Source organism: Pinus tabuliformis, chromosome 7, assembly GCF_031772625.1.
Source record: "Pinus tabuliformis cultivar Carrire ecotype Pingquan chromosome 7, CPIR1, whole genome shotgun sequence".
Lineage (NCBI taxonomy): Eukaryota > Viridiplantae > Streptophyta > Pinopsida > Pinales > Pinaceae > Pinus > Pinus tabuliformis.
The window spans coordinates 50,508,782-50,527,245 of NC_142293.1; positions in this window are offsets into that span (position 1 = coordinate 50,508,782).

Genomic DNA, 18,464 nt, shown 5'->3' on the forward strand with positions numbered 1-18,464 from the left:
TCATTCCACCATTGGAATGGTCTTAGTTCAGGAAGATGAATTCAGAACTGAACATGTGATGTATTACCTTAGTCGAACTTAAATCCAACTGAGCTAAAATACTCACATGTGGAGAAATTGGCATTGGCAGCCGTTCAAGTTGTTCAACGTTTTCGTCACTACATTTTACTACGTAAAACTACAGTAATTTCGGATTGCAACCCTATGATCTACATTTTGACCAAGAAATTGCTAGGCGGAAAGTACTCTAAATGGATCGTTATCCTGTAGGAGTTCGACTTGGAATTTGAGAAATCTAAGTCTAAGAAATCTCTAGTTTTTGCGGAGTTAATGTGTGACTTCCCGCGTGCTGACACGGAAACTGTGGCAGAGGAGCCCATTGCGGACGAATCCTTGTTTCTAATCAGCACTTTAGATCCATGGTATGGGGATATCATTGTTTATCTCCAGACCCAATCCTTTCAGCCAGAAATTTCAAGGTCAGAACGTCAAAAAATTTGATTCCAGTCCCAACAATTCAGGATTATTGGAGATACTCTTTATCGCTGTGGGGCGGACTCTGTTTTTCGACGTTGCATAACTCACGAGGAAGATGAAAGGGTTCTAAATGACTGTCACTCTAGAGCGTGTAGCGCTCATATGTCTGGGTTTGCCACAGCCCAAAAGATATTGCGCACTGGCTACTTCTGGCCGTCTTTATTTAAAGATTGTATTACGGCGGTCCGAAAATGCCACAACTGCCAAATTTTTTATCGAAAGATGCACGCTCCACCTGCTCCTCTCCACCCTATAATTGTCGTTGGTCCTTTTGCCAAATGGGGTATCGATTTTATTACATGTAACCCTCACTCGGCCAGGGGGCATGCGTATATCATCCTTGTGGTAGATTATTTTACCCAGTGGGCCGAGGCGATGCCTACATTTGAGGAAGACGGCAAGACAGCTGCAATTTTTGTGTTCAATCATATAATTGCTAGGTTTGGTGTCCCGCAAGCGATAATCACTGATCATGGGCATCATTTTCGAAATGTTATGATGACCGAACTTACAGGCCAGCTTGGTTTACGTCACGATAGTTCAACCCCTTATTATCCACAAGCGAATGGTCTGGTTGAATCCATCAACAAAGTTTTAGTTATCATCATCCGACGAATCATTGGGATTCATCGGTCGAATTGGCACAACATGTTATTTTCAGCTCTTTGGGCATATCGAACTTCAGTAAAAACATCAACAGGGTTCACTCCTTTCCAACTAGTCTACGGTTTGGAATCCGTGTTACCCATTGAATGCGAAATCCCGTCACTGCAAATGACCATCGACTTACTTCTAGCCACTTCCGAAGAGGAAAATCGTTTGTTATACTTGGCTCAATTAGATGAGAATCGACGTGATGCTGCATTGGCGATCGAGACTCACGCAAAACGCATGAAAGCTCAATATGATCGAAATGTGACCCCTCGAAATTTTTCGGAAGGAGATCTAGTCTTAGTTTACGATCAAGCTAATGATAAATTAGGCGCTGGAAAATTCGTTCCTATGTGGCATGGTCCCTATGTTTTCAAGTGAAAGCTAGCCAAAGGGGCCTATGAATTGGTAGACTTTGACGGGGACTCTTTGGGTAAACCCATAAATGGTCTTTACTTGAAGAGGTATTATGCTTAAAGGATGGGTATGGAGATTTTTAGTTAGGATAGTTTTTCTTTCTAGCTGGTGTGTTTTAGTTTAAACAGTGTGCTTAGCTTAGAGAGTGTTTTTTCGTCTTTATTCTTGCTTATCTTGGTTTTACTCTTGATATTGTAGATGTCGATGCCTCTCCAAACATACATTGGTTTCACTGATGGTGCTTGTCGTAATACACGGAACATCTCTTCCGCAGCTTGGGTTATCTATTCGCACTCTGACGAGTTAGTATCTATGCATGGGGTAAGCCTCGGTCAAACAACGAACAACATTGTTGAGTATAGTGCAGTGATTGAGTTATTATCTGAATCTATTTCATTTGGGATTCGGAGTTTGATAGTGAGGTTAGATTCTGAACTCGTTGTATTACAGCTTAATAGAGTGTATGCCATTAGAAATCCAGTGTTACTAGGATTATTTTTGAGAGTGCGTCTCTTGGAACGTGAATTTGATTATATTGAATATCAGCATATTCCAAGATCTTTAAATACATTAGCAGATGCAATTGCTTCTCAAATGTTAAATAGACATTTGCAATAATCATACATGTAAATTTAAAACCATTCCATAACATGATTTACAAGATAAGCCAGTAATAATGATATATATATATAGGAGTGTGTCAAAAAATACATCATCCTCTATCATAGGTTGAAAAACACCTTATGATCGGCAAAAATGATAAGTACAAAAAACAAAAATGTCACATGTGCCCACAATAGGCGATCATCCTATCACTGGTGATGATCTCTATAAGAAACCACTGCATGGACCACCTTGCAAAGGAACCTCCTAAAAGGTCCCGGGACCCCAATCACATAGCACTGAAGTCGACGAGGAATGTCATCTATAGTGGTCTCTGGAATATCTCCTGTCAAGCGCTCAAGATGACCCTCCAACTCAGCCAAAACCTCTGCTGATTCGTCTTGTGGGGCTGACGCGGGTGCAACTGGTTGCTTCCTCTCGTAAGGCCGGAGAGCGACTGGTCGCTGTGGACCCACATCTGCATTTGAAATTTTTAGTATCAGTTTTGAGACGATGGAAAAACAAAAAAAATTAAAATAGAAAAAATGTTGAAAAGGATTTTACCTGACTCATCCCACTGCTCTCCTGGTGGAAGAACCATGTCTAGGTCACCACGAAAATCTATCCCAGCGTAAGGGAAGTCTTGAATAGAAAAGACCTGGTTTTCCAGCCATTGGAAATACTCAGGTTTGAATCGATCAACCTCTGTCCTCTCGTCCGGGTGATGGGCCATAACTGCGACCCATCGCATCAGTTTGGGCTCTCGAGGAAGCCCAACTCCAACAGTAAGGTGCTGCGGGATTAGCATAGGAACCCTCTCCGGCCAAAACTCACAACCAAAGCCCCATAACCAAAGGTCTTTAGTCGTTCATTCTTGGCACTGGTCAGTTGGCCTTTCACATTGGCCAACACAGCATCGCACCAGTTGAAGATGGTGCCTCGAAAGCAATCAACTGCCATACGCATCTGGGATCCTGTGGCAATTTGTAATGCGGCAGCCCCGCAAAGTCTGGTGACATTGAACGCAATCACCATGAGCTCAGGACGGGATATGGTCTTTATGTCTATCCCGTTGTCTCTAGCCTGGCTGTTGCAGTACTCTAGCCTGAGGCTATCGACAGACTGGCCACCTTCCCTTGCCCCAAACATAGTCAAGTCTTCGCCTCTCTTAGGCAAACCAGTCAAGAAATATATGTTATGTACCTAGGGGGGTAATATGGGGTACCAAGGGAGGTACCCAAGGTAATAATGTAATAATGGGATGGGCCATAGTAATAAATAAGGTGGTTAACCCATGTCATGTAAGGGACCACAAGTAGTTAATAATAATGTAATGGGCCCATGGTATTAGTTGATGGTATGAGAAAACCATGGTAATGATGCATGGTACCAAGGGAGGTACCCAAGGTAATAATGTAATAATGGGATGGGCCATAGTAATAAATAAGGTGGTTAACCCATGTCATGTAAGGGACCACAAGTAGTTAATAATAATGTAATGGGCCCATGGTATTAGTTGATGGTATGAGAAAACCATGGTAATGATGCATGGTATTGTATGTATGAGGCCTATATAAAGGCTAGAGACTCCACATAGGAAGATGAAGAGAAGGATTATTGTATGAACAGGCATATGGCTTGTGGAGTGTTCTCCTTCCTTAAGGAGTGAATGTATGGTGTTGCCCTACCTTAAGGGTTTGATCAATAAAGTATCATTTCATATTATTTCTGGGTTTATTTGCATTATCTTATGTTTTGATATCAGATCTATAATATTTCTGGGTTAGATCTACAACAAGTGGTATCAGAGCACTTTCTTGGGCAAACCGTGGAGAAATGTTATGTACCTAGGGGTTAGATCTATGGGTTTATTTGCATTATCTTATGTTTTGATATCAGATCTATAATATTTCTGGGTTAGATCTACAACAAGTGGTATCAGAGCACTTTCTTGGGCAAACCGTGGAGAAATTTTTTTTTTTCATTTTTGCAGGGTTTCTCGGGTGGCGAATTTGCAGATCAGATCTGTACGTTTTGGTTCAAGATCTGCAGAATCTAATTGTAGATCTGTATTCCTTATGAAAAAATAGCCGATTTCAAACAAAAAATCGGTTGAATCGGAGTCCGGATGAAGAAGATCTCGCTGATCTAAAAATCAGTGGGGTTGCAGAGAATTTTTAGGACCAGTGAATTTGCGGCGCAGATTTGGACGTCCTGGTGATAGATCTGTAAGATCTAATTGTAGATCTGGAATCCTTGTGACAAAACACTTGATTTCAAAAAAAAAATCAGGGGAATCGGAGTCCGGATGAGGAAGATATCGCTGATTTAAAATCAGCACTTTTTTCAGAAATTTTGGGTGACGGCGGGAAAGTTGCAGCGCAGATCTGGAATTCTAGTGCCTGGATCAAAATTTCTACCACATGGGCAGATGCAGAAGGGTTGTTCCATTTCCAAAAACAGGTCATAATAAGAATTCTGAGCAATATTGACGAAACTGTGACATTTTCAAATTTTCGCCAAGTTAGTGAATTTTTCTCAAACCCTCTTCATGGAAAAGTTTACAGGAAAAGATGATGGCCCTACTATTGAAGAATTCATACAAAGAATAAAGTATAAATATGGGATATGTTGGAAAATTTCAGTACGGTTTCATTTGGCAGACGAGGCTGACAAATGGTTTTCATCACTTGACTACCGGCAGATGGTCAAACTTTCAGACGCAGAATTTGAAAATGTCTTTTTGGACCAATGGTCTCGGGCTAGAAAAAAGGAGAAGGAGACACATAAGGGGTTAATTCCTACTAGTATATCCTTATTGCAGATTCATGGATTGATTCAGAAAGAGAGGATCATTGTTTCTATCAATCCTAGTTGTAAACATAATTTTATCAGTGTTAATTTGGCAAAAAAATTGCAAGTCCCAGCCAAACAAATTGAACATACACAGGTTGATCATGAGGATGTTCAAGTGTACAAGGATTTGAAGATTTCTATGGCTAAATATGTGTTACATGGTGACTTTTATGCTTTAGAGATGAATAATATGGAGGTTGTTTTGGGATATCCTTGGATGGAATCCGTGGGTACTCTCAATATTAATGTGCAGAAGAAATTCCTGAAGCTTTGGTATAAAAAGAAGAAAAATACATTACAGGATATTTCCATCCATAAACAGGTAGAGCACCTGGAGGCTGAAGCAGAAGATGTTCAAGGGAATGACATATCAGATGATGAGCCTTTGATGATCGACAATCAAACACAAACAAAGGCTGCAGAAGAAAAGGTTACAGGTGATGATACATCAGAGGAGGGCTCAATGGTTGAAGTCATATTGAAAAAGAAGACACCACAACATGCACCACAGCAGGGTGAAGTCAAGCAAAAGCCATCGTGGGTTAAAACTTCAACATATCATCACCCACATCACCCCGCAAGACAACCATCATGGAAACCAAGTAGTCACATGATGGATAGAAAGGAGAGACGAACCACCTACTACACATCAACACAGAAGAGCTGTCACGGTCAACTTCCATCTCAAGCGAGCGAGGCACCAGCGAGATCGAGGGTTCACCTTTCTCTTGGATGGCTAGATGCACGTGCATGGTATCAGTGGACTACTCTTTTGAGTAGATCTTATTATTTATGTTCTTCCCATGTTTCGGGGACGAAACATGCATAGGGGGGTGGAATGTTATGTACCTAGGGGGGTAATATGGGGTACCAAGGGAGGTACCCAAGGTAATAATGTAATAATGTGATGGGCCATAGTAATAAATAAGGTGGTTAACCCATGTCATGTAAGGGACCACAAGTAGTTAATAATAATGTAATGGGCCCATGGTATTAGTTGATGGTATGAGAAAACCATGGTAATGATGCATGGTATTGTATGTATGAGGCCTATATAAAGGCTAGAGACTCTACATAGGAAGATGAAGAGAAGGATTATTGTATGAACAGGCATATGGCTTGTGGAGTGTTCTCCTTCCTTAAGGAGTGAATGTATGGTGTTGCCCTACCTTAAGGGTTTGATCAATAAAGTATCATTTCATATTATTTCTGGGTTTATTTGCATTATCTTATGTTTTGATATCAGATCTATAATATTTCTGGGTTAGATCTACAACAATATATGTCAGCCAGCTCGATTTCGAGCTGATGGCTGCCAATGAAGAAGCACTGGTCCTGTATGCCCCATCTGTCAACCAACCACTGTAAGAAATCCACCTGAGCCCTCATGCCAGGAATGGCCCAGAATTTTTACAAATCGCACGCCCTCAAAGCATCAAGTGAAGCCGGATGATTCCATGCGGCGGCATCCACGTCCTCATGCTCTCGTTCACGCCAATCTAGCATGATGTACTCTCCGCATCAAGTATAAGAATAAATTAAATTGCTAGAAATTATTTTGATTGGTCCATTTTTGAGAATTTTTGGGTTAAAAACCCTTGCGATGGGGATCACACCCTCCGGGTTAGACACAGTGCGTGGGACTGCACTTTGTCTACATGGAAGGTGCGAACCCCGACCGCACTTTGTCTACATGGAAGGTGCGGACCCCGAGCTTTTTCCCAATGGAGAAAAAGTCAGGGTCCGCAGGTCAGCAGTGGTAAACCTGCGTGCCCCCGCGCGCCGGTTTTATGCCTAAAAAACCTCCCAAAAATGAAAATAAGTGACTAAAACAAAAATTGAAACGATTAAAAATGAAGAGTAGGATGATGTGGAATACCTGGAGAAGACGGTGTTCGATTCCGACGGTTGGATTTTGTAGGAATTTATAGGGTAAGTTCCTCAGAAAGAACACCAAAAGGACACCGCTCACAACCAGATCACAGATCAATACACCAGTATTTTTGACGTGGTTAAAACCCTCAAAGAGGGAAACAATCCACGGCCTGTGCCAACGTGGCTACTACAGGCAATTTATTAATCAAAGAATGAAAATTTACATAAGCTTCTCTCATGCACGGATTACCCGAACAATGACCCTCCATGCGCTTTAAATAGAACTCATGGACCAATCGGGTGTCAACCCACGGATCAAGTGTCGGTAATACCGAGGAGAGAGTGAACCGTTGGATCACTACATATCGTGACCGTCGAATTGTAAGTTACAAAATGTACAACGGTAAAGAAACACACTAACTCTATACCTAACTCTACACTAGACCAAGTTGAACTTAACTATATCCTATGTGTCGGAATATCCTAACATCCCCCCTTAAGAACAACTTGGGATAGGATTGAAGGATTTACAAATATGACACAATAGGAGAAGGAAGGAGGCACTAGAGCCTATCCCCCCTTAGTGACAACTTCCTGAACTCCAAGCATATATCGAAGTTTAGTGAACTTCGCCTCTGTGAGAGCCTTTGTGAAGATGTCTGCAACCTGATCATCTGTTGAACAATATTGCACTTCAAGAACATGGTCATGAATGAGCTTTCTGATGAAGTGCATGTGTAGTTCAATGTGTTTGCTGCGCTGATGCTGGACTGGATCTTTGCATAGCTGAATGGCACTTTGATTATCACACCAAAGTGGGGTTGGATGCTGCTGCTCAAAGCCAAACTCTGAAAGGATATGACGAAGCCACAAGGCTTCCTTACTAGCTTCCACGGCACCACGATACTCTGCTTCTGCTGACGAAAGAGAAATGGCAGCCTGTTTCTTACAAGCCCATGTAATAGGTCCTGAACCAAGAGTGAAGACATAACCGGCAGTAGACTTCCGATCATCAGGGTCACCAGCCCAATCAGAATCAGTGAAACCAACTAATAGAGGAGCTGCTTAGGCACTATAATGAATCCCAAACTGTACTGTACCTCAAACATAACGAAGTATTCTTTTAGCTGCTTTCCAATGACTTTCACGGGGGTTTTGCATAAAACGAGCAACAAGGCCAACAGCAAAGGAAAGGTCAGGACGAGTATGGGTTAAATACAAGAGTTTTCCTACAAGTTGACGATATAAGGTAGCATCAACTTCAGGAGAAGTACAAGAGACTGAAAGTTTGACTCCAGACTGAAAGGGAGAAGGGGCTGGCTTACAGTCTTCCATGTGAAAATGACGAAGAATATCACAAGCATACTTGGACTGGGAAAGGGAAATACCCTCCTTGGATTGCAAGACTTGAAGACCGAGAAAATAGTGTAAGTGTCCTAAGTCTGTCATTTCAAATTTCTTTTTAAGGCTAGACTTCACATGGTTTATAAGGTTGGGATCACTACTAGTAAGAATAAGATCATCAACATAAAGAACAAGGATGATAAGAGAGTTGTCCACTTTCTTGGTGTAGACAGTATTGTCAGAATAACACCTAGAAAATCCAGATTCTAAAAGAAAGCTATCCATTTTGGCATACCAAACCCGAGGAGCTTGCTTGAGACCATAAAGAGATTTCTTAAGTCGACATACAAGGCTGGAGTCTGTTTGGATGAAGCCAATGGGTTGTTCCATATAGATTTCTTCATGCAAGTCCCCATGCAAGAAGGCAGATTTAACATCCATCTGATGGACTTCCCATTTTAAAGAGGCAGCAAGGGAAAGAACAAGGCGGATAGAGTTCATTTTGGCAACAGGGGAGAAGGTTTCAGTGTATTCAATGCCTTCAACCTGTGAAAAGCCCTTAGCAACAAGACGAGCTTTATGTTTATCAACTTTCCCATCTGGTCCATACTTGGTTCTGTAAACCCATTTGCATCTAACAAGTTTGCGTCCCTTTGGTAGAGGAACAAGATCCCATGTATCATTTGTCAACAATGAATGATATTCTTCATTCATAGTTGCTTCCCAATGTGGATGGCCTGAAGCTTCTGTAAAAGTGTCAGGATCATGATTTACTGGAGCTTGAGCCAGTAAAGAAGAGGCTCTTTCAAACTGAGAACGTGTACGTCGCTGATCTGTAGGGTCACCGGCAAGATCACCTGATGCATCCCGAGTAGCACGGACCCATCTTGGAAGTTGAGGATCCTGAGAAGGTGGGGGAGGATTTTCATCCTCACTTTCATCATCTGAAGAAGAAATGTTTTCAAAAGTAGAAGAGATAGGAAGAGGTGGCACATCCGCCGGACTAGGCTCGCAGGCCAATTTATTTTCATCAAATTTTACATCTCTTCTAATGATAACATTTTTGGACTTAAATGGAATAAGTCTATAACCTTTTACATCTTCAGAATATCCAACAAAAGTACATTTTTCACTCTTAGGTTCTAAAGCTTTATGCTTTTCATCTGGAATATGGGCCCATGCTTCACTTCCAAAAACACGAAAGTGACTTACATCTGGTTTAATGGAACTCCAAGCTTCTTCTGGAGTGAGATTCTTTAGAACCTTAGTAGGAGTGCGATTTATTATATAATTTGCACAATTAATTGCTTCGGCCCAAAAACTAAGACTGAGTCCTTTAGATTGCAGCATACAATTAGCCATTTCCTTTAAGGTGCGATTTTTCCTTTCAGCTACACCATTTTGTTGTGGAGTGTATGGAACAGTATGTTGCATTTGAATTCCATTTTCGGTGCAAAAGTTGATGAATGTGTTTTTAACATATTCTCCACCATTATCAGTTCTTAGCTTAAGAATTTGATGTCCAGATTGTTTTTCAACAAAGGCTTTGAAGGCCAAAAATGTGTTAAATACTTCGCTCTTGAGTTTTAAGAAGTATACCCAAGTGCGTCTGGAGAAATCATCAATGAAAGTTAAGAAATACTTGCAGCCAGAGAATGAAGCAACAGGAAGTGGACCACATAAATCACTGTGCACAAGCTGTAAAGGGGCTGAGGCGTGCCAAGAGGCACGTTTTTCAAAACTGTCCCGATGATGTTTTCCGAGTACACATCCGGAACAAACACCATCTCTGCAAGATACCATAGGAAGACCTGTCACCATATTTTCTTTACATAGATGTTGAAGGGAGCGATAGTTTAAGTGACCAAATCGCTCATGCCAAAGTTTGCTCACTTCATCATTATGAGCAACAAATACTGAGGGAAGATTTGATGACCCAAAGTTGTGAAACTTATACAACCTTGTGGAATCATCAACAATACCAGTAGCTAGAATCTGTTTAGGATCTCTCAGATCCTTGATTACAACATCATGAGGTGAAAATTCAACAATTTTACCTTCACCTGAATGAGTTATCTGATATACAAATAGAAGGTTGCAGGATAAGGTTGGAACACATAATACATCATTAAACTGACCATTGTTTAGATGAACAGTTCCAGTCCCTACAACATTAAGAGATCTATCATCACCAACATATATATTTTTGGTGTTACAATCATTTAAAGAAGAAAACATGGTTTGGTTTTTGGCCATGTGATAAGAGGCTCCAGAATCAATGAGCCACTCATGAGAATGAGAAGAAGAAGATACATTTAATGCATAACCAGACTGAGATGATTGACAGCGACATGCAGAAAGTGCCATTCCTGAAGATGAAGTTGAAGTTGAAGTTGAAGAATGCTCCACATGGATGTTATGTTTCTTCATTGCGGCTTCCAAGGCTTCCATCTTCTTAAAGCATTTAGATTCTATGTGGCCATCTCGATTACAAAAGTTACAATGTCTATCAGTCTTCTTCCATTTGTTTTTATTGGTCCTATCATTTTTCTGAAATGATCTTTCATTTTGAGGCTGAGTTTGCTTAGGACCCTTGTTTGGTTTAGGACCATTCTTTTTAGGATATGACTTCTTAGGATTCTTTGAATTTGGTTGCTGCTGGGCGGCTAACGCTTTCTTGGAAGAGTTTCCAAGATTAAGAAGACCAAGGTGTAAGAGTTTTTCTTGTTCTCTTATTAAAGAATCACAAAAAGAGTCAAAGGAAGGGGCCTTGTAGTCTTTTCCCTGACAAATGAAAGCTTCCCTTTTAGAATGGAAGGTGGAAACAAATACAGAGTAGGCTGGTCCCAACTTAGTAAGGATGGAATAAATAAGGTTACTATCTTCTTTCTTAACCTTAACACCTTCCAAAAGATATCTAAGGGTCTTGAATTTGGACAAGAAATCTTCAATGCAAGAAAAATTATTAGGATCCAATGTAAGCAACTCATTTTCAAGTTGATGGGCTCTAATTTCATTTTTAATCCCAAAAACTTTAGTGATTTGTTCCAATGCTTCATGAGGAGTCTCAAGTTCTGCAATATGGAATCTAAGATCAGGAGAAATAGACATCCCTATCAAACCACGTGCTTGATCTTGTCTATTTTCCCATTTTGCAGTCTTGTCTTCATCTTTTGGTTTCTTCTCTTGGTCTGTGGCTATTCTGTAGAGACCTTTACTTCTAAGTAAATCTTCCATGTAGGATATCCATTGGAAGTAGTTAGTGCTGTCAAGAATGACTTGGCATGGACTTTCCATTTTTTTTTTTAAAAGCTGAAGCTGAAGATGCTGAAAGTAAGTGTTCTAATGGATAGATCTCGAAATATTAGGTGGTTTTAAAAAAAATGGCTCTGAAAAAGGCTTCCGGATGAAGAAGTTATGGCTTTTTGAAAAAAAATTGTTGAAGTTGCCGGCAAAGTGCGCGAATGTGCGAAAATGAAAAAATCCGCCCCCACAAAATGGAGACTTGAACCCAAGACCTCTACTCTCTTAAAATAGCTTTAAACCAATTGATCTATACAAAAAATTTGAGAGAGAGAGAGAAAGAGAGAGAGAGAGAGAGGGGGGGGCCTTGGTTTGCGTGCTTGCCTTGAGAAAGCTCTTTTTTCCCTACAAAACACAAAACACAAAACCCAACACGGACATGCAAAGAAAATGAACCTTATGGCTCGAAGTTAGCTTTAGCCAAAAACTAGATATTTTCAAAAATGAACCTTGCGGCTCAAAGTTAGCTTTGGCCAGAAACTAAATATTTTTCTCAATGTTTCTGATTTTCCAAGATCACACTAAGGTGCAGGGAAAAGAGCATACGCATGAGAAAAAAAAACTTCCTTTCTGTTTCTGATTTGCCCAGATCGCACAGAGTCGCAGGGCAAAGAGCATACGCAGAAATGAAAGGTATAGATCCGGTAATAAAAAAGGCTAAATAAACAGAAACCGAAATAAGCAGAGAGAAAATAACAGTAAACTGCAAATAAAGACTGTATACCTCCAGATCTAAAAATGACGCAGCTAAGGCTACCGGAAACCTTTTCGCGTGAAACGAAAGGGGTTCCTCACTGGAACAGATGCTCCGAACACAACAGAGCAGTCCTCTCGGCCCGAAAGTAGTCAGAAACAATAGATCTAGGAAACGGCAGTCGGATGCAGTTCTACCGGCTTCAGATTTGGATCACCAACGGACGCGGCCCTCAAATAGCTCTGATACCATGTAGGAATTTACAGGGTAAGTTCCTCAGAAAGAACACCAAAAGGACACCGCTCACAACCAGATCACAGATCAATACACCAATATTTTTGACGTGGTTAAAACCCTCAAAGAGGGAAACAATCCACGGCCTGTGCCAACGTGGCTACTACAGGCAATTTATTAATCAAAGAATGAAAATTTACATAAGCTTCTCTCATGCACGGATTACCCGAACAATGACCCTCCATGCGCTTTAAATAGAACTCATGGACCAATCGGGTGTCATGCCACGGATCAAGTGTCGGTAATACCGAGGAGAGAGTGAACCGTCGGATCACTACATATCGTGACCGTCGGATTGTAAGTTACAAAATGTACAACGGTAAAGAAACACACTAACTCTATACCTAACTCTACACTAGACCAAGTTGAACTTAACTATATCCTATGTGTCGGAATATCCTAACAGATTTTCCGCAATCTTCACAGGAAGTTTTCTGAGCAAAAGCACTATTTTCTCACCCAAACTCAAACGGTAAAAATGAATTGACGAAGGCCCTTTTTATAAGTTTTTTGAGTAAATAAATTGCAAATTTGTTTATGTTTCACTTTGAAAAGGTATTTTTGCGACATTTTTATCCATTTCAAATAGGTATGAGTAATGTTTGTGTTTTTGTGCAGGATAACGGATTATTCAGGCGAAATCTATCATTTTCAACGAAAAAACATATAGAGTCACCTTTAAGCTCTTTTCTGACTCCTGAAACATGAAAAGATTGCCGAGTTCTTCTTTTAAACTCGTTAAAACGAAATTAAAAGACGGTCCACTTACAGCTCTTTTCCAATCGTAAAGACATGAAAAGATTGCCGGATTTTTGTTGTTTCAAATTCGATATCGATTATAAAACAACGTGTCGTTGATCGCTTTTTTACTTTTTCGGATCAAGGGCACTAATGACGAAAAGTACTCCTTGGTCGTAAAGATCAAGTGGTTCTCTCAAGTATTATTTTATACTTTTGCGGGCTTGGGAGACACAAATTTACGAAAAAGGTCAACCCTAGAGTCTTCTTAAGTTTTTTCAGACTCTCTAAAATTGAAAAACGCCAAGTTTCTCCTATACTGGACTCGTTAAAATTTCACAGTAAAGGACCTGTCCAATTACAAACAGGAACGAACCACTTCTTCTTAGGGTTCGAATTTAAACTAAGTTGGACTCATCCGAAGGATGAGCTTATAATCAAGAAAATGTTATCCTCCTCAAGCTTGTCAAAAATAAAGAGGTACTTGCCAGAAATGGTGGGGGAAAAGAGAGAAAAATGAATCCGTTTGTCATACTTTGTAACCACTCTTGAACACGACACTTTTATTCACCTGGGTTGGGAAATCCTTTGCCTAACAGTTGATCAAACCACATTGAAAGTCTTCAACCGGTTTCTGGGTATTAACTTTGGGTCAATTGTCACCAAACCATCTGTCGTGTCGTTATGTGTTCAAGAGGTAACTGCCAATAAGCCATTCATCTGTAAAATATCTGTCATCCATCTTGACCATCCCTGAGTCAGTCCTTGCAACTAAATTTCTTCAACTTGATCTATGATTTCGTGTTGTGGGCTTGCCTACGACGGATCGCTTTCTATCGACATCATCTCATTATCTAGAAAGATGATCTAGGAATCGTTAGTACCTTGAGATCTGCATGCCTCAATGGCGGGTTTCTCGCCTTTGACGACAGTTTGCATCATTGACTTTCGATCAAAGGATTCCATGACATGTTCGACATCAACACATTTATTCACATCTCATGGGTTGTACTGGGTACTTTGAGAGCCATTGACATCACTGGTGGTTTCTCTCACACTTGTTAATAGTTTACATCATTGACTGGTAACCAAGTGGTTTCTACCATGTTCGACATCAACACATTCATTCGCATGGATAGAATCGTACTATTTCGGGAAGTAGAAATGAAGACCCTGGATCTAGTTTCCACAATCCAGGCTGCGAGGAATTTTGTATTCATTATATAATGAACTATTCATAAATAGATGGTTGCGTCCATACTGTGTCCACCTGAGTCTATACTTGTGATGTTTTACAAGATCATTCCTATATCAGAGCAGTAGTTAGTTTTTCTAGTCAGTTTTGATCTGAGTATGGGAATGCCTACCTCAGCGATGATATGATCTCATATATATATCTTGCATTGAATGTTTTTACAGGTTTCAACCGGGCTCTCCACAAGATGATCCTCGAAATGATAAAGTACTTCACTCTTCCTAAATGATCAATGAAATCCTCATCTACTACAGACTTCGCACTTTAGGGGGCAATCTGTTACACAAAAATATTGTCACCATGATTATTTGCAGTCTGTATGGGTCTATCATCACTTGTACTGTCCTCCTAAGCAAGTCTCAGACCTCAGCTCTTCAAGTCAAGCTTTGAAAATGGGAGAAAGACATTAAAAATCAATGTAACTCTGGTTTCGCACTTTCTCTCTGTCACCTGCGGTCCCACACCTTCTGTTTACAAAAACTGCGGACCTGCCCGCTCTGTCCCTAACGGTGTAGGTGCGAACCCCTGTGAAAGTCAAAAGGCGCAAGTTTTATCTTAAAAAACTCACTTTGGGTTAATTCTAGAGGATTCTAGAAGGAATTTTGACATGGATTGTTCGCTTTGAGGTGGTTCATGCATCCCAAAAGAGAAGGAGCTAATCCCTTGATGAGAGGAGCTATCCCTTTGAAGGAGGGCTTTATCCCTTTGAAGGAGGACTTAGTAACCTCCCTCCATTGCACTATAAATACAGGCATTGGGCTGGTTGCTGAGGAGGTTAGAAGCTGAACATTTTTGAGGTTAAATGCTGGTGAAATCAAGACTCCCTAGTTGAGCTTAAGAGGAGAGATCATATACCTTTTTGGCTTCATTGGGGAGTGAGTGAAACTTGTCAAAGTAGAGGAGACTTCTTGCTAGACCCTGGGAGGAGCTTGTACAACGTCAAGGAAAAGGTTGTAAAGTTCTTCTTCTTTTGAATTAATACAATCAAACTCATTTTTCTCAACAAGTATCTCATGTTATTTGTTTCATGGACTCCTTGACTTTCATGTTAAATATGTTTTATGATTTTGGCTTTTCATGTGCTATTTAATTTGTTTGTCTTGTTTGTGTTTGCAGATTCGCAACAAAGGAGCTCATTTGGATCGAAGGAGCGAGGGCATCCACAAGCTTGCATTGGACCTAAGGTAGGCCCTAAAAACACTTGTTTGCCATTGTTTATAAAAGCATATTTAGAGAAAGATAGTGTCTGGTTGGTTTTCTTGTCATTAGGTCTTCTTTATATTCTAGGAAGGTCTATCTTGTTCGCAAGATCGACTTATTCCGTGTGACACCTCCTTCCATATTGATTTCGGGATGGGAAATGGTTGTAATGTCCCTGGTGCTTTGACTGTCTCCCCTTTGTGGCGCTGACAGACATCGCATTCCGCTAAAAAAGTAAGAATGTCCTTTTTCATGCCTGTCCAAAAAAATGATCTTTTAGTGCGAGCATACGTCTTTTGAAAGCCTAAATGTCCTGCAGTGGGGGATGAGTGCAACTCCGCCAAAATGCGGCTTTTGAGGGTGGATGTTGGTGATATTACGACTCTGTCCTTGTAGCGAAGAATCTCATCCTGCCACGAGTAGCACTTGGTGGAATTTGGATCTGCCTGCAATTGAGTAATGAGTTGGGAGAGCCAAGGATGTGAAAACCATTCCCTGCGAGCCTCTTCAATCCATTCTGGAATGGGAAGGGAAATTGCGAGCTGGGTACTTTCCTCCTCAAATTGGCGTGATAATGCATCTGCTACAATATTTTCGTGCCCTTTCTTGTAAATGATCTCATAATCATATCCCAGCATTTTGGCGAGCCATTTATTTTTTTGTGGTGAGGATAGGCGTTGCTCCAAAAAATATTTAAGACTATGATGGTCTGTACGGATTTGGAAATGTCGCCCCAATAAGTAAGGTCGCCAGGTATCTACTGCATGTAAGATGGCCATCATTTCCTTCACATAGGTAGATTGTCCCAGATTCTTCCCACTTAGCTATTGGCTTGTGAAGGCCAAGGGTTGACCTTCCTACATTAAGACCGCCCCAATAACCGTACCCGAAGCATCACATTCAAAGACAAAAGATTTGGTGAAGTCGGGTAGTGCTAAGACTGGAGTGGAACACATGGCATTTTTTAGAGCTGTAAAGGCTTGTTGTGCTTCATCATTCCATAGGAATGAATTTTTCTTGAGGAGTTGAGTGACGGGTTTCACAATGCTACCATAATTATGGACAAATTTGTGATAGTAGCCCGTGAGACCCAAAAATCCTCTCAGGCTCTTCAAGGTCTTAAGTTGAGGCCAATCCTGCATTGCCTGGATCTTTTTGGGGTCCACCTTGACACCTTCACGCCCCACAATGTGGCCCAAATACTCAACTTCTTCCATGCCAAAAGAACACTTGGACATCTTAACAAATAATTTATGCTTGCGGAGCAGTTGCAAGAGCAGATCTACATGCTGAAGATGTGTAGCCCAAGTGCAACTATAGATGAGGATGTCATCGAAGAAAACAAGGACAAATTTTCTGAGATATGGTTCGAGGAGGTGGTTCATAAGGCTCTGAAAAGTAGATGGGGCATTACAAAGACTGAATGGCATGACCAAGAACTCATAATGGCCTTCATGAGTTCTAAATGTGGTCTTTGGAATGTCGACTTCTTTCATCCGAATTTGGTGGTACCCTGAGCGAAGATCCAGCTTAGTGAAGAATTGAGCCCCATTTAGTTCATCCAGTAAATCATCAACAACCGGGATGGGAAATTTATCTTTGATGGTTAACTTATTGAGGGCACTGAATTCTAGACACATACGCCATTCCCCATCTTTATTGAGCACCATGACCACCTGTGATGAATAAGGACTAATGCTGGGACGAATGACTCCTGCTTCCAAAATTTCCTTGATTATTTTTTCTATTTCATTCTTTTGGGCAAACAAATATTGATATGGGCGCACATTTGGTGGTTGGGCCCCTGGGACCAAAGTGATGCTATGATCATGTTCCCCTCTCGAGGGTGGAAGCTCATGAGGCTTATCAAAGACTGGCAGATGGTTATTTAAAATCTATTGCATCTCAGGATGAATCAAAAGCGACTTGGGTTCGACAGCCTGGATGGCATTAAATTGAGCTATAACTCCATGATGGCCCTTTTTTAACAATTTTTCCATCCTATGTGAGCTGATGATAGAGGGAGCTCCCGCCTGGAGTCCGCGGAGGGTATGTGTGGAGTTGTTCTGCTTAAAGCTCATATATAACTCCTGGAAATCCATTGTGATTGGCCCAAGTGTGTGAAGCCATTCAACACCGAGGACAATGTCGCACCCTCCCATGTGTATGGCAAACATGTGGGTCTTCAACTGATAATCCCCCATTTGAAGTTTGACATTTTCACAACGACCTTCACATTTCATTGTTCCCCCATCCGCAATTTGGACTTGGAAGTTAGAAACGGCTCGTACAAAACAATGCACTGCTTCCGCGACTCTTTGATGGATAAAATTATGTGTGCTTCCACTATCAATCAAGACTACTACTGGGCGGTGCTTAATAAAACCTCTGATTTTGAGAGTTTGAGGTGAAGAAATCCCTGCCAAAGCATGCAGCGAAATAACTAGTTCGTCAAGGACATTGTCCTTCTAGTTGTCCTCTTCGTCCTCCTCAGGTTCCTCAACTGGTGGGGCTTCCTCTAATGAGTTGTACTCAGTAGCATTAATTTGAAAATTTTGGGCTCCTTGCATTTATGACCTGGGGAGTATTTTTCATCACAGTAGTAACATAATCCCTGCTTTCTTCTTTCTACCATTTCTGCAGGTGACACCTTTTGAACCTTAAGTGTTTGAGTAGTGTTGTGAGCCTGTGGGGGGT